Here is a 14886-nt window from a genome sequence, read left to right as displayed (position 1 = left end):
TTTATGCTTTCAATAGAATAAACTCTATTGCCTAAATGTACAGCTTTATTTCTGGAGACAGAGATTATCTCATCCACCCCTTTTAAATAAGTACTTGTGACATATCTATTGTAGTGATGATAAATAAGGATTCTATATCATTTGATCCACTGTTTCAGCTTTCAGCATATGTACAGAGATCTAGGGGCATCATTTCAGCTAGCTCATGTTAGTGTTCAGTGAATGCCAGCGTCAAGACTGATATGAAATGAGAGCTCTACACATTGGCTTAAAAGCACAGAGTCAAGATTCTCCCACCTTGCAATAAATTTAAATCAACAGCCAGAATGATTTTTGCATTTGTGCAAGTATAATCAAGCAAGCATCCTTCCAAAAATTTAGGCAATGGTACGTTTGTTTACATCACCTTACAGGTATTTAATATATGCTCTTTTATGAGATATAAAACATGTTAATATTTATATACAATGAGAAAAAAAATACCCCTCTTAAAATTTATGCAACAGTTGGTATTTTTTTTTAACTAATAAAAATGTAGTGAGGAAAATTTAGCCTCAAAACACACATATGTATTTGCTGGATTTAAAGTAGCGTAAGAGATCTTTGGATTTTTCTCTTGTATTTTTGAAGAGTACTACTGTTTCTCCTCAATACACTTGCCCTTTAAATTTGTTATTAGACTTGCTGCAGTCTGTGGAAAAATAATTCATTTAATTAGTGTTGTGGACGCAGCAGTTTTATAACTGATGGCTAAAGATAAAGCATAAAGGTTTTCCCTCTGGCCACTCCAGTAAAGCATTTGGCATTCTCGCAAAAGTGTTTCTAAATTCCATGGCTTTAATTTTAAAATATTTTCAGAAGCGATCATGGATAGAGAGTCTAGAAAGCAATACAGAGAAATTCAATTTTAAAATGGGAAATTGTCCCATTAAGTCCAAGATGTTTGGTACTAAAGAGTATCTTAAAATGTGAAGGCTAAATAATGAACAGATGAAGACTTCTCAAATAAAACTTTGCTTCTCTGTTTCAAAATATGAATTATACCAACCATAAAGTAGGCCCGCTGTGAGTCACATGCCATATGCGCAGACCTTCACAAAAGCAAAACAGCTTGAGCTTCACCATTGACATTTTCCTACATTTAAATGGTGTTAAATTGCAAATAACTCATTTCCTTGTAGTCTTACAATAACTTTGTTATAAAAAGTAATGAAGACAAAACCAAACTTATTTCACTTATTGTACATATTCAGAGAGAAAACCAGGAGCAGCAAATTTTTGAGAAATACAACCTGTGAATATTAAGAAGAGAGCTAGAGGGCTAAAATTATTAAGGCTTTATAAGCAGCAAATTTCTGAAAGAATACATAATTCTTCTTTTTCTCTCACACACTTAAAAGGTAGGATTCAGTTGTGTAAGCAGAAATGCTTTGTGTCATTTGAGATGCTCTAGAAAATCTGAGACATGCCCATTCGAGTGGCAGACATGACAAGATCTTTAGATCTTCGAAAGTGACCGCAAGAGGCAAAGCAGTAGTTAGGTATCTAAGAGTAGGCACCTAGTGTCATTTTAGGCAACTGAATCCCATCCAAATAGTCTACTGTCACCTCAGAAATGTCTTTCATTAAGTAGAATGCAGCATTACAAGAACAAGACCTCATTTAATCTCTTCTAAAAGCCCACAAACAGCTTCTGAAAAGGACAAAGTTGGTAACCTTCAGCCCTGATCAGTAACCATTGACATAAATGCAGACAAAGGAGAGGCTGAAAGTTCATTCATTCTAAAACATGCATGGTCCTAAATTAAAATACAGCATATGCCCCACAATGAACAAATAGGTGTTTTTGGTATTATCACCTGAACAACGTGAATAGAGTACGAGAATCTGTTACATGCCTATATATGTGGAAGTTGATTATTGTTGCAGGTAGCTGAGAAAGAAAATTAATTCTCATAACTCCCATCAATCACCACCAGAAGAACAGAAGTTTGATAAGAACTTCGGGCATTTACAGTAATTTAGAAGCTTTACTCAAATTTTTACTTCTTTGGATAAACATTCATGAAATATTTGAAAGAAACTCTGCAAATGTATTCAAGACAGAAAGGGAGAAAGCTCTCTGCTAACACAACAAAGAAGAAAGGTGGTGGGAGCATGGTATTAAAGAGAAAAAACCTTCTCAGAAAGATTATAAGATTCTGTGTGGAAATCAATGAAGAAGAATTGCATTTCCTTCTATCTGAACTCTTTTTTTTTTTTTAATTGGACAATGAAGATGTGCTCTTTCCTCCCTTTTTTTTTTTTTTTAATTTTATTTTATTTCCAAATTGGAAACGTACTTTGCTAAAAAAAAAGTCTACAAAAAATGTGCCTGCTGCTTTTTATCCCTCTGCTTTATGCTCCAAATTGGAAAAGCAATGTTTGTTTTTCAGAGGTGTATGCTAGCAAAATAAATCTTAATGCTTGACTTAAATAATCTCTTACAAGCAACCACACTGGACACTTTCAAGATGCTGGGATATTATTTCTTTAGTTGACAAACTTTCTCGAGAAATGCCATTCTTTCAATGCACATCATACAGAGACTAGTGCTTTGCACCCATTCTGTTGTTTTGTGCAAAAATGAACACTCATTATTTTTGCAGTAGGTGCAGCTACACCAATGGAAAGAACTTTTGGTATAAGGTATAATTGGTTCTAAACTGAGAGGAGGAGACATGAATATTAAGCCATGATACCTTAGTGCTCTGAAATACAGCTGTTCTTTAACAGTTTACAGGCATGGTCTTATTGAGAAAAATAACCCACCTTTCCCTCCTCCATAGTTATGACATATGAAACTTATGCCACCTTAGCACGGGAAACTACATTAGTTACAGATATTAGTTGGAAAAGTGCATTAAAACAGTAAAAATAGATGGCAATATTCTGAAAAGCTGACAGCTCATGAAGTATACACCATTTACTGAGTTTTGTGATACCAGCTTATAACTCAGTATAAATTCTTCTGTTTCACAATTATTACAGCTAAGTGCTTGCGCTCAGAGGCAGCGGGGGAGGGCTGAATCAATTAGCCTGCCTTCCTTCTTCATCTGTTGTTCCAGGGGGAATATCATACCACAAATGGTAGAATTTGATAGGAAAGACACTGGTACAGCATCCTAAACTGGTGTGGTTTTAGTGGCATATTATCACACAGAGCAGAAAGGCAAGAATAGATAGTTGGGTAAAGGAAATACATCTGCTTAGTTCAGCTCTGGAGCACATACATTAATTCTCACGCATTTATTAGCACTTGCACCACAGCAGCATGGCCAGCCAGAAAGAACAGCCATTTCTCTCCACAACAAAGGCACATCCTGTGGCCCAGGGCTAGCAGCATTGTAACTGTGCTGAGGAGTCCTAGATCTACAAAGGAGAGAAAGTTCTGCCATGCGGCAATACGAGTACTGGAGAGATGAAAGGATGGATGGATGGATGGATGGATGGATGGATGGATGGATGGATGGATGGATGAATGAAGATGATAGCACCAAACACACCCAGTGCAATACTGTGGAACACAATGGACTAGAATGAAACACAACTTGTGTTTGAATGGGGAAGGGTGGAGGAACTATACTGAGAAGCACATAAAAGAAACTAAATAACTTGCACTTTAAAACTCTGAGGGGGTGAGCAAGCTGAGGAACATTAACCAGCCATTATCTTTGCTGCTGACATAGAAACTTCCACCAGAGGACCCTCAGAATTTTTCACAGAAATGGAACACAGTTTTCTTCTGTCAATGACAGTACAAACCCATTCACATCCATCTGCTGACTTGAGTGCAAACATTCCCAACAGTTTCGTTCCCATATGCACTACAGTGCCAGCACAGCACCAGCATCCCACCCTTTGCTCCTCGCCAGCTGCTGGCTTCTTTGACCGACTACCATCAGCAGCACTTGAGATGACGCCATGGCAGCCTCTGGGCACACAAGACTTGCAGAAATGGGATCTGAAGCTGTTAAATTGTGCAGGTACAGGCAGGCAGGGCCGTGAGGTTGTTCTGTTTGTGCCAGGGTCTCTGAGCTATGCTGGGGGCAAAGTAAGTGCTTTTTTTTATTCACTATAGCAATTGTACTTGTGTGACCTTAGTGCAACTTGTGAGATTTGCTTTTAAAAGCGAGAACATTTCTAGAGTCTCTGCATTGTGTCTAATGACTTGGCTGAAGCAGGTTATCAGAAAGCCTACTGTAGATGCAGACTGCTCTTCAGCCCTGTGATTTGTTGTTGTTTCTTATTTATTACACTTTAGACTGATCCGATACTTTTGGTAGGTCAAATTCACCATTTCAGGTGCTGTGTCTTTTCGGGCATCTAACAGCTTCAAAGTCAAAAGCAGCCCTTTGGCAGCTTAATTTAATAAACTGGAAGAAGAAGTTCTAGAGAGGTCACAATTACTGTCAGTTATTTATTTTTATTAGTGCCATCTCTTTATTAGTACCATCAAAAGAAGACTTAAGTTCGTTATTCTTTTCCTATAGATTTTCTTTAGAATTTGAAAAAGAAAAAAAAAAAAGAAAAAAAAGCACAGTGTATTCAATGCTAAAAAAGTGGCTATTCATTTCTACACAGTCTCCCACAGCATCCTCACAGCTAAGTTGAGGAGGTATGGTCTAGACAATAGAGTAGTGTTGCAAACTGGCTTAAGGAGAGAAGCCAGAGAGTGGTAGTCAATGGTGCGGAGTCTAGTTGGAGGCCAGTATCTAGTGGAGTGCCTCAGGGGTCAGTACTGGGGCCAATATTATTCAATATATTCATTAACGATTTAGATGAGGGAATAGAGTGTACTATCAGCAAGTTTGCTGATGACACTAAGCTGGGAGGGGTGGCTGACACGCCAGAAGGCTGTGCTGCCATCCAGCAGGACCTGGACAGGCTGGAGAGTTGGGCGGGGAATAACCTAATGAAATTTAACAAGGGAAAGTGTAGAGTCCTGCATCTGGGCAGGAACAACCCCAGGTTCCAGTATAGGCTGGGAAATTACATATTAGAGAGCAGTGTAGGGGAAAGGGACCTGGGGGTCCTGGTGGACAACAGATGACCATGAGCCAGCACTGTGCCCTTGTGGCCAGGAAGGCCAATGGCATCCTGGGGTGTATTAGAAGGGGGGTGGTTAGTAGATCGAGAGAGGTCCTCCTTCCCCTCTACTCTGCCATGGTGAGACCACATCTGGAATATTGTGTCCAGTTCTGGGCCCCTCAGTTCCAGAAGGACAGGGAACTGCTGGAGAGGGTCCAGCGTAGGGGGCAACAAAGATGATTAAGGGAGTGGAGCACCTCCCTTATGAAGAAAGGCTGAGGGAGCTGGGTCTCTTTAGTTTGGAGAAGAGGAGACTAAGGGGGGACCTTATCAATGTTTATATAAAGGGTGAGTGCCATGAGGATGGAGCCAGGCTCTTCTCAGTGACAAACAATGATAGGACAAGGGGTAATGGGATCAAGCTGGAACACAAGAGGTTCCACTTAAATTTGAGAAGAAACTTCTTCTCAGTGAGGGTGACAGAGCATTGGAACAGGCTGCCCAGGGAGGTTGTGGAGTCTCCTTCTCTGGAGACATTCAAAACCCGCCTGGACATGTTCCTGAGCGACCTCACCTAGGCGTTCCTGCTCCAGCAGGGGGATTGGACTAGATGATCTTTTGAGGTCCCTTCCAATCCCAAACATACTGTGATACTGTGATACTGTGATATAGTCAGTTGTCTTGATGATTTTCTTACAGGGATTGTAAAATATAGCTAAGAGAAGTTCTTAGGAACTCTACAGATGAAGGCTTTGGGGAAGTGAGTCAAAGGGCTATAATGAGCTTTTTTTTCAGTTTGGCAGGAAGCAACTGAATGAATTCAGCATGTTTTCACTCCTAACTGCACCCTCATGAAGGCAGAACTGTAACATTTAGTAATGAAATACTAAAGAACAGAATGTAGAAAGAGTTTTCCTGTTTCTGAATAGGGGAATTACCCAATGTTATCACTCAATGTCTGGCTGAGGGATGGCTTCTGTTATGAGCACCTTCCATTCTAAAATAAAACCTGCTTTTTATTGTTACTAGTGTTTCCTCAGGGAAGCCAGAAGAAGGTTGAGAGCATTTTTTCCAGAATTATTTGTAATATATCCATTACGGAAAGCACTGAAAACTGGTCGACTTTTCTCTCACATGATTTTATTGATTTATCCTTCCTAGACCACCTGGAATTGCACATTACTTTATAATCTTTTATGAGGGAACATGTGGAAGGTTTTAATGAGGAATAGCTTTATAAAACTTTGAAATTATGATGTCATATTCTGACTTGGAATGGAAAAAAATAGATCAGAAACATGGCTAAGATTTAACCCTGGTGAATTTGTTGGACCATGTTTTCAGTACCTTCAGAAAGCACGGATTTATACAATTAATTTTGAGTGTTTTAAATGCACTAATCTGGAGATTTAGGATAGGCTTTTCATAAGTTATTTTAGAACCCTAAACTTTTACCCCCGTAAATTATATGTCTTAGGATCACTAAACAGTGTTTTGCAATACATATCATAAAACATTAGAGCACAACAACAAATAACAAAAATTAGTGTGCTCACCCCTACTGAAAGCACAGAATAACAGAATGTTTGAGATCCTAAGAGACCTTTGGGGGTCAGCCAGTCCAACCAAATCATGGGGAGATTTCCATTACTTTGCAAATAACACAGTGAAATCTTTTCAAGGCTAAATTTTGCCCTTGGATACCTAAGTCAGTAAAATCAAAACCTCTGTGAAATGTAGTTTGCTCTGCAGAGGGAAATGTGTACTCTAACATTCAGCAGATTTTCAAAGGGTGGTCTAATTTCGTTTCCCCACATTCCACTCGAGTAAATGACATCATCTCAGAGAACTCACAAATAATTCTGTCACTTTCAAAAACTTGTAGGTCTTTATCTGCCTTTGTCTGAGCAACTTTTAAAGCAGCCTGAATTTTTAAACTCACTGTTTTAAAATCTAGACCTTGGAATCTTAACTCAAAGGAGAGAGTACCATTAGAATATTTAAATGTCCTAAATATGCAGCCAATATAAAACTCAGAATGTTCTTCATTTACTAAATAGACTTTGACTAATTTAATTAGAAACAGTAATTTTCTGATGTGTCCTCAAGAGAAATGATATCATTTATGCTAGTAGATTTAGCAAGATACCAAGGTGTATGAATAGAAGAAACAGGAAAACAAAATATAAACTACTGTTGGAGGGATGCAGCAACGTCTCTATTACAAAATGAGGGTGCTCTTGCTAGCCCTTAAGATTAGAGATTAACTATACTGAGGGATCACTTCGGTCTCAGGATGTGCTGTGGATATATACTGCTGTCCAGACACCTGGAACAATCCAAAGCTCCTTTTGTCTGCCTCTGAGTAACTACCTCACTTCACTGGGTTTCAGCATCTCACTTCAAAAGATGACCCACATTTAACTTTAGTTCTGTGGCTTGAAAAATGGAGAAGGATCACAGGAACTTGTCTGGAACACCATCCATCAAAGCATGACCAGTTGCTTAATTTTTTGGGCTGCAGTTACATAGCCATTGTTGGTGATTTCATCTAAGAATAAACTCTGCTGTGTGTTTAAAATTGAATTCGGCTCATCTCGAATTATGAGTATTACTCATAAAAAGTAAATGGATCTTCTGAATATTTGTGAGCAATCAAAACACACTTCAGGAAGAGCTCTCTAAGAAATTGTCATGGTTTAATTGCAAGGTGACAATAAACCATGGCAGATGCTCTCTGTTAACCCTTCACCTTCCCCGCATAGGAAAAATGATAAGGAAAAGGGAGGGAGACTTAGACTTGCAAGCTGGAAGAAGTTTTAAAATGCTTTACTAATGCTACTAATAAATGGAGAAAATAATACAAAATATACAAAACCCAATCTTGAATATCCCTGCTAGCAGTGCCAGGTCTCAGGCCTTGGATTACAGGGACGGCAGGCAGGGTGCTCTTCAGATGCTGGCCATGGTTGAAGAGAGCGAGGCCCTTGTGATCTCCCTCTTTTATAGGGTGTGTGATGTGTATGGGATGGAATACTCAGTTGGTCAGTTTAAGTCACCTGTTCTGTCTGCTCCTCCTTGCAAATACACCCCTCTCAATTATGGGATGTTATCAGAATTCTTAGTTGTTATAGCAATAAATCTAAACATGAGCCTCTCCTGCATTCCATTGGCTGCTCTTATGAGTTTCGGAGCGCTGTGTCTGAGAAAACATGTAGCTAAATTCAGAAAAGTGCAGTTACTTAGAAGGTACTTTGAAGAACTGAGCTGAAAGGAAAAATCCCTAAAAGAGAATTGGTCTTGTTAACAAAACCAGGACAGAATTTGAACAAGCTTCATCACATATTTCTACTGAATAGTCCTAAAAAATGGAATATAAGATGCTTAAAATTTCTCTTTTTGCTCTGTCTTAGAGAAGTTGTGTGCACTTGAAAATTTTATTTTGGGAAAAAAGGGTCGTTTTTTTCCCTGCTATTCTGCATAAGTTTCTCTCAGAAAAGACTGAAGAGTAACATCCTACTGCACAACGTCCCCAGCAGGACAGCTCTTTTTCAAAAGTCAGCTGCCATCATTCTCAGTAGGACAGCAATTGTATCTTGCCTACAGTTAGGTGATTTTTCTGTGAAGTGCATCAGTCTTTCAAAGTCCTCAACGAGCCCAGATTCACAAACGGCTCTTAAAGAGAGCCATTAGATCGCTGGAAACAATAGGATGCAGTAGCCTCCCGCAAAAAAATGCTGTAACCAAAATATCTGTGGTGCAGATGTGCCCTAAGAGCACACATGTGGAGGACAACTCTAAGAAATCCATGGAGCAGAAGATTGTGCTTTTGTTGAAGAATCAGCTTTCAGTTACAAACAATGGAAAAAGGTACTAAAACTTCCTAAAGAGCTCTTTTTAAAAGCTTTGGATCAGAAATACTTATTAGAAAAAACAGAAGAGAGAGGAATACTAGAAATACATCTATCTGGAAGAAGGAAAAATATGTAGGGAGATATGTGTGCTTCGCAGAAAATAAAAGCGCAAGCAAAAGGGGGGGACAGAAGGATGGATGAAAGATCTTAGCACAGAGGTTTGGAGGAGATTTGGATATATATTTACCTGTTTTGGATCGGCCTAGCTGTGACAAACAACTGTGTATTCAACTTAATCAATCCATATGTTCTGGCTAGCTTGTAGCTTGCTTTTTTCTTAAAATAAGAGCTTTAATAATTTCAGTAGAAATGCAAGGAAATACAAAATGAACATGCTCTATGATGTTTAGAAGAAATAAAGATTACAAAGCCTAGAATAATTTTTAGTATTTTGTAATTCTAGGACTGTGCAACGATTTTGAAGGGCCTTATCTGAGATTTTTAACATTAAGCAATAAACTGCATTTAAAGTATTAGGAATTACTGTAAAGATTTCTTAACTCTTATTAGTCATATTAATATTTATTAAGACTGGGAATTTCCATTAAAAAAATACTTAAGGTTTAACCAGCCTTATACAGTGAAGTACACCCATGTACTTCAGTGAACCTGAGCCTGTACCTGCAATGTGTATTATGAAACACATGAAGGAATTTTAATGTCAACCCTCCTTCCTTTTTCTGCTTTTGCCCAGAGGCCAGGGGAGACTTAGTGTTGGCTTTGTTTGATCTAGTGTGGGGATAGAGGCACTGCCATGACACCAGCACTGCTGGATTTGTGATGGCCTCATGGAAACACCATACAAATGCATAGGTTTGTCTCTTTTAGTATCCAAGCAATATCCTTGGGAAGAGCAGGGAAGCTTTCTGGCACCCAGCCTCAACACAATAATCTGAAGAAGGGTTTGTGTGTCTGAAACCATTTCTCTTATCTTCTCTTATCATAATGAAAAAGAACGTTATTCTACAAATGCTGCTTTGCTTATTTTCTGTATGAGGTGTTTGCATGATAGCACAATGAGTAGTTCAGGTGTATGGATTATTTATTTCCATGTTTTTTTGGGTTTACTTTTCAGCTTCATTTTAACTCTGATTTTCCTTAATTTTATCAGTTTGAGAATAATAAAAAGCATCTACATGTTCTGGCCTCATTTCTGAGAAGCAGACCACTATAACCTAGTTCTTGGTAAAATATTTTAAAAGGCCTGCTCTTCCATATCAAGTCCCCTAATCTCTGCTCCGGACTTAAATTTATGGGGGTCTATCTGTAAACGTGAAGAAGATGAAAACTTGGAAGGGCAAAACTGCTGTTCAGGTCTTCAACCTTAATTAACATAACCTTGGGATCCTTGTGAAAGACAATGCTTTCCTATGAACCTGAAGTGCTGGAGTTCTCCTAGCTCTTGGTTGGCAGAAGGTAATAAATCCAGATTTAGGAATATTTACTCAGAATGAGACTATTTTAGAAAATCCCAATTATACCAAGTTTTGGCTTTACTTATGACTTCTCTTGGAGAAAAAGCAAATGTTGAAAGAAGCTTACAATTCCTAGGGAAGAACTGATGGAAGTTACAGAATATTTGAGTAGAATATTAGCATCTAATTTAATTTCCCCTGTTGCTTCTAGACATACAGGCAATTTTTGGAAAAAAAAATGAGGGAATTGTTTGAAAGGACTTCTACAAACGTTATAGCCATTTATTTTGTGATGTGTTAAATGCCTATGCATACTGAAGTTCTGGTTGCTGAGAAGACTTGGTGTGACAACATGAATACGATAAAGGCTTTTAACAGCAATAACAACTGTTGTGTAGAATCACCTTTGTAGTCTTAATGGAATAGTAATTGGAAATACCGTTCTTCCATTATGGGATAAAACAATCTGTGTATGTTTAAGCTGTCTATTAAATAAGAATTTTTCAGTCAGTGCTTAAACTGAAACTAGCTTTAGTACAATGCTAAGCAAGAACTCTGAAATTTTTATGTATTTATAGTTATCTATGATACCCAGAGCACTATTCCAAGTATTGTATGCTGCATATTTGGATTTAACAATCACGCATGTATTATCAAATCAGATGGAAACAAAATACTTTAAAATTACAGTGTTCGTAAAAGAAAAAAAACAAGCCTGCAATATTGGCCCAAACCTTTGTGATTAATTTTGTTCACCATGATTTGGGAAATGATTAACCCATTAATAATTAGCAATATAAATTTCATTTCAGTCATCTTTTGATTAGCCAGGTTTGGTGATTTTGGAAGGAAAGATTCTGAGCAAAATTTGAGCAGTCCTATGACATGGAATTCATCATTTAAGGCAGGACCCTCCCATATGAAATGTTGATGAAGTTTTATAAATGGGATGGTTAAGAACTTCCAGGGGCTTTTAAATTTTTAGATGTCCTTTTTCATGTTATTTCCATAAAAAGGGAGATAATAGGTTTTAATTTTGTACTGCAAGTTTAAAAATTGCAGTGAGTTTTAATTTTGTGAGTGAAATAGCTTTTAATGGGTGACATTTGAAGATGAATGAATTCATGCAGCCTGCTGTATATTCTGTAGTTCTGCAATTAAAGCTCTGATTATCTACTCTTTTAGCCTTGCTAGCCTGTAACAGTATGAACAAGGAGTAGGAGATAAATGCTTTCCACTTTTAGACAGTAATTAGTATAATTTTAAAAAAAGCTTACTGTTTTTAGTAAAGAAAAACACTTAGGGCTGAAGCTCCAAAAAAGTAAATTGACTAAAAGTTATGTTTTGTTAAACAAATGTAGAGTATAAATTCAGGGTGAGGATTACTTTCACAATTCACATTTCACTAATATAAATGAAATTAAGTAAAAAGTTTTGATTTTCTTCTTGGTTACAAACACCAAGTGACTCTCTCAAATAAGTGATGCCAAGATTAGAAGCAAGAATAGTCTTACCATTATCTTGACCTCAGATGAACTCTTTGATTAAAAATGTATTATATATTGCTTTACATTTACAAATCTATATGCCAGATAACAAAACCTCTATGCCTATGCTCAGTGAAGGTGTCTCAGCCCACACCTGATAACCCATGTTAGAAGCCAGGTTCTAGGCAGCTCCTGTACCTATCTGATGGGCTTTGGCATATGCACAGGCATTCTGCTTCCTTTTTTTGTAAAATACTGCTGACCAAAGAGAATTAGTTGTGCTTGTTACTGATTTCTTTGTGGATATCAATGTATTCAGAGGATTTTTTTTTCTCACATTTAAAGACCACTTGGTGTTAAGGGTGAATGCCATGTAGTAAAACCTCTCTCATCTGATCTTCCCTGTGCTAGTTTGGCAACAGTGATTCTGGCAAGAACAATTTTGTGCAGTCAGTGATTATATATGCACGAAGTCATAGTTTTCAATTCTTATAAAGGCATTCATTGAAAATTGGAATTGCCAGTCTTATATAAAAGAGCAGAACAGTGGTTTTATGCCGAATAATGTCCTCAACTACAGCTGGGAGGAGAAAAGCAGAAAAAAGAGTAGAGACCCCTTTCCAAAGTGGCAAGCTACTATCAGTCTAGGGAGAAATTAACAAGTTTGTGTTGTTTCAGGAAGAAAGGAAATAAATTATGTGAATTCAAGCAACAGTACAGTAGTTTGTTTCAGATTTCTATTATGAAAGTTCTGTACTACGCTTCTCTAGATGAAATATTGAAATGAAGTAATTATCAGTTAAACTGATTTACTTGCAAATTTTATTCTGCAGAAATTACCTTGTTAAAGTTTAGCAGAAGAATGACAATATTTACCGATTTATGTAGTCATGAATCTATTCTGGAATGTCAGACTGAATATATGTGAGACTTAAAATGTGTTTACAGGATTGCCATTAGTGTTTTGTGCATAAATTAAGAATATGATTAAACTGAAAACTCTTGTACTGGTTTTGCTGGGATTGAGTTAATTTCCTTCACAGTAGCAAGAATCTCTTATTTTTAATATCTAGCACCATCTTTGGTTTGTATTTAGTATGAGAATATGAGAAAAATGTGATAACACACTAAACTTCACACACCTTTGCCTGGTGTAGAATTATTTTTTTTCTTTCCAGTAGCTAGGCGGTGTTTTGAAGCTGGCATGAAAAGAATGTGTTGCCAAGGAGACCAAGGAATTTTTCAACTTCCCAGCTGCAGGTGCACATAGCAGCTGTGAGGAAGCACAGACAGGACAGCACCTAGACTGACACCCAGGCAGGCTAATGAGATATTCCCTACCATTAGCATCATGTTCTCTATATAGCTGGAACTGTCTTTTCTGCCTTTCTTTTCTTCTGGGAAACACCGTTCAAGACTGAGGTGTTCTCTTTTCAAGGACAATTGTGTTCAGCATGAACTGCTGTCCAGGTCTTCGTTCTTCCAGGATCAGCTCTACGAGACCAGTGTTCATGATCACTGCTTGGGATTGCGCTGGGTATCACCAGGTTATCAGCAATTGCCCTGTGCATCACTTGTTCTGTATGTGGGGCTTTTTCCTCTTCTTTTGCTGTCCTATTAAGATGTTCATATCTCCAGCCACGAGTTTCACTCCTCCATTTCGATTCTCTCCCCCGTCCTACTTGGGTAGTGGGGCGTGAGCAAGCAGCTGCATGGTCCTAGTCACTCACTGGCATTAAACCACAACAGCTCTATAAACTCACACCATCTAATTATAGTGTTTATTTTTTTTTTTCTTTTTAAACATTCTTCTCTTTCAATTGTGTCCCCCTTAACAGTTATCCCTCTTAACAGTTTATCATCTACTCCTGATTTATAAGCAGTGCCGAGGGTATGTTTATCTGTGAAGAAATGAAAGATTTAAGAAGCGGTATTTTTTACAAACTGTATTTCCAACCAAAACTTCAAGAATCTGGAATGGATCCCTGACAGTTTGCATCTACATTATTGATTAATCCGGAACCTGAACTATGTACGTATTAAGAATCAGGAACATAATTACACTCTGTGAAAAGGATACAGCAAGACTCACAGTAGGGAGGAAGTAAAGAAAGGAATTTGGAGGTCAGGAATACAGAAAGAACATAATGATGGGCTGAGTTAATAGATTCTCAATAAACAGTTTATAGATGAAAACTCTATCAAAATGATGGCAATACATTCTGTGAATGTTGATGACAGTGCTAGAAGAATGGTGGATACAGAAATAATTTATTTGCCTTGGTTGGAGCTGCAAGGCCGAGTGAGATCAGGAAGCAAAATGTGCGGGTGTGTGTTCACTGAAAACCTCTGTCATTAAAGTTCTCACTTGCTCTCCAGAGCAGAACACAGAAAACACATGGCACTTTTCAACAGATCATAAATCAAACAAGTCTGAACAGATTTTCATTGCATTATATGATTGTTCCACTTCCAGATTTCAAAGATTTCTTGCTAATTACTGAAAACTATTACTTTCAGCTGCTTTTACGTCTGTACACCGGAAAATTAATCTGCACATGGGAAGCATGGCCCAACTTGCAATATTCCATGCAAGTGTTTTGATTCCTGTGTGAGGAGGATGAGAAACTCTTCCTTACTCACAGAGACCTATCTGCACTTTGCTAAGACAAACTGGTATTACCTCCTTCTCAAGAAGTTCCTTTCCTATGTCTTCTGCTCTCTTTCTGTCCCATCCAAAGCATTACAAGTGCAGTTGTTTATAACAATCATTGCATTAGAAAGATGATGTTGTAAATAACGAAAGGTTTCTTTTCCTCATATCCAACTCTCATGTTTCCATAAAATACAATGTCAGATCTTTTATATGAGAAAATTCCCAATCCATACTTTAATTCTTCTTCTTCATATGAATCTGCTGTTAAAGATATCTCACGCTTGTTGTCTTCCATTAGAAATCTAGGTATGACCTGTTAAGCTGTAGTAAAGACAAACTCTTGA

General features: G+C 37.7%; 1 protein-coding gene across 7 annotated transcripts in view; it reads right to left on the bottom strand.

Moving 5' to 3' along the window:
* The window catches only part of EPHA6 (EPH receptor A6), a 502797-nt gene that overhangs the window by 95024 nt on the left and 392887 nt on the right, over positions 1 to 14886 (bottom strand). The gene's annotated exons all lie outside the window — the stretch shown is intronic.

Source organism: Columba livia, chromosome 1 (assembly GCF_036013475.1).
Source record: "Columba livia isolate bColLiv1 breed racing homer chromosome 1, bColLiv1.pat.W.v2, whole genome shotgun sequence".
In the NCBI taxonomy this organism is placed as follows: Eukaryota; Metazoa; Chordata; class Aves; order Columbiformes; family Columbidae; genus Columba; species Columba livia.
This window is presented reverse-complemented; position numbering and strand designations above follow the sequence as displayed.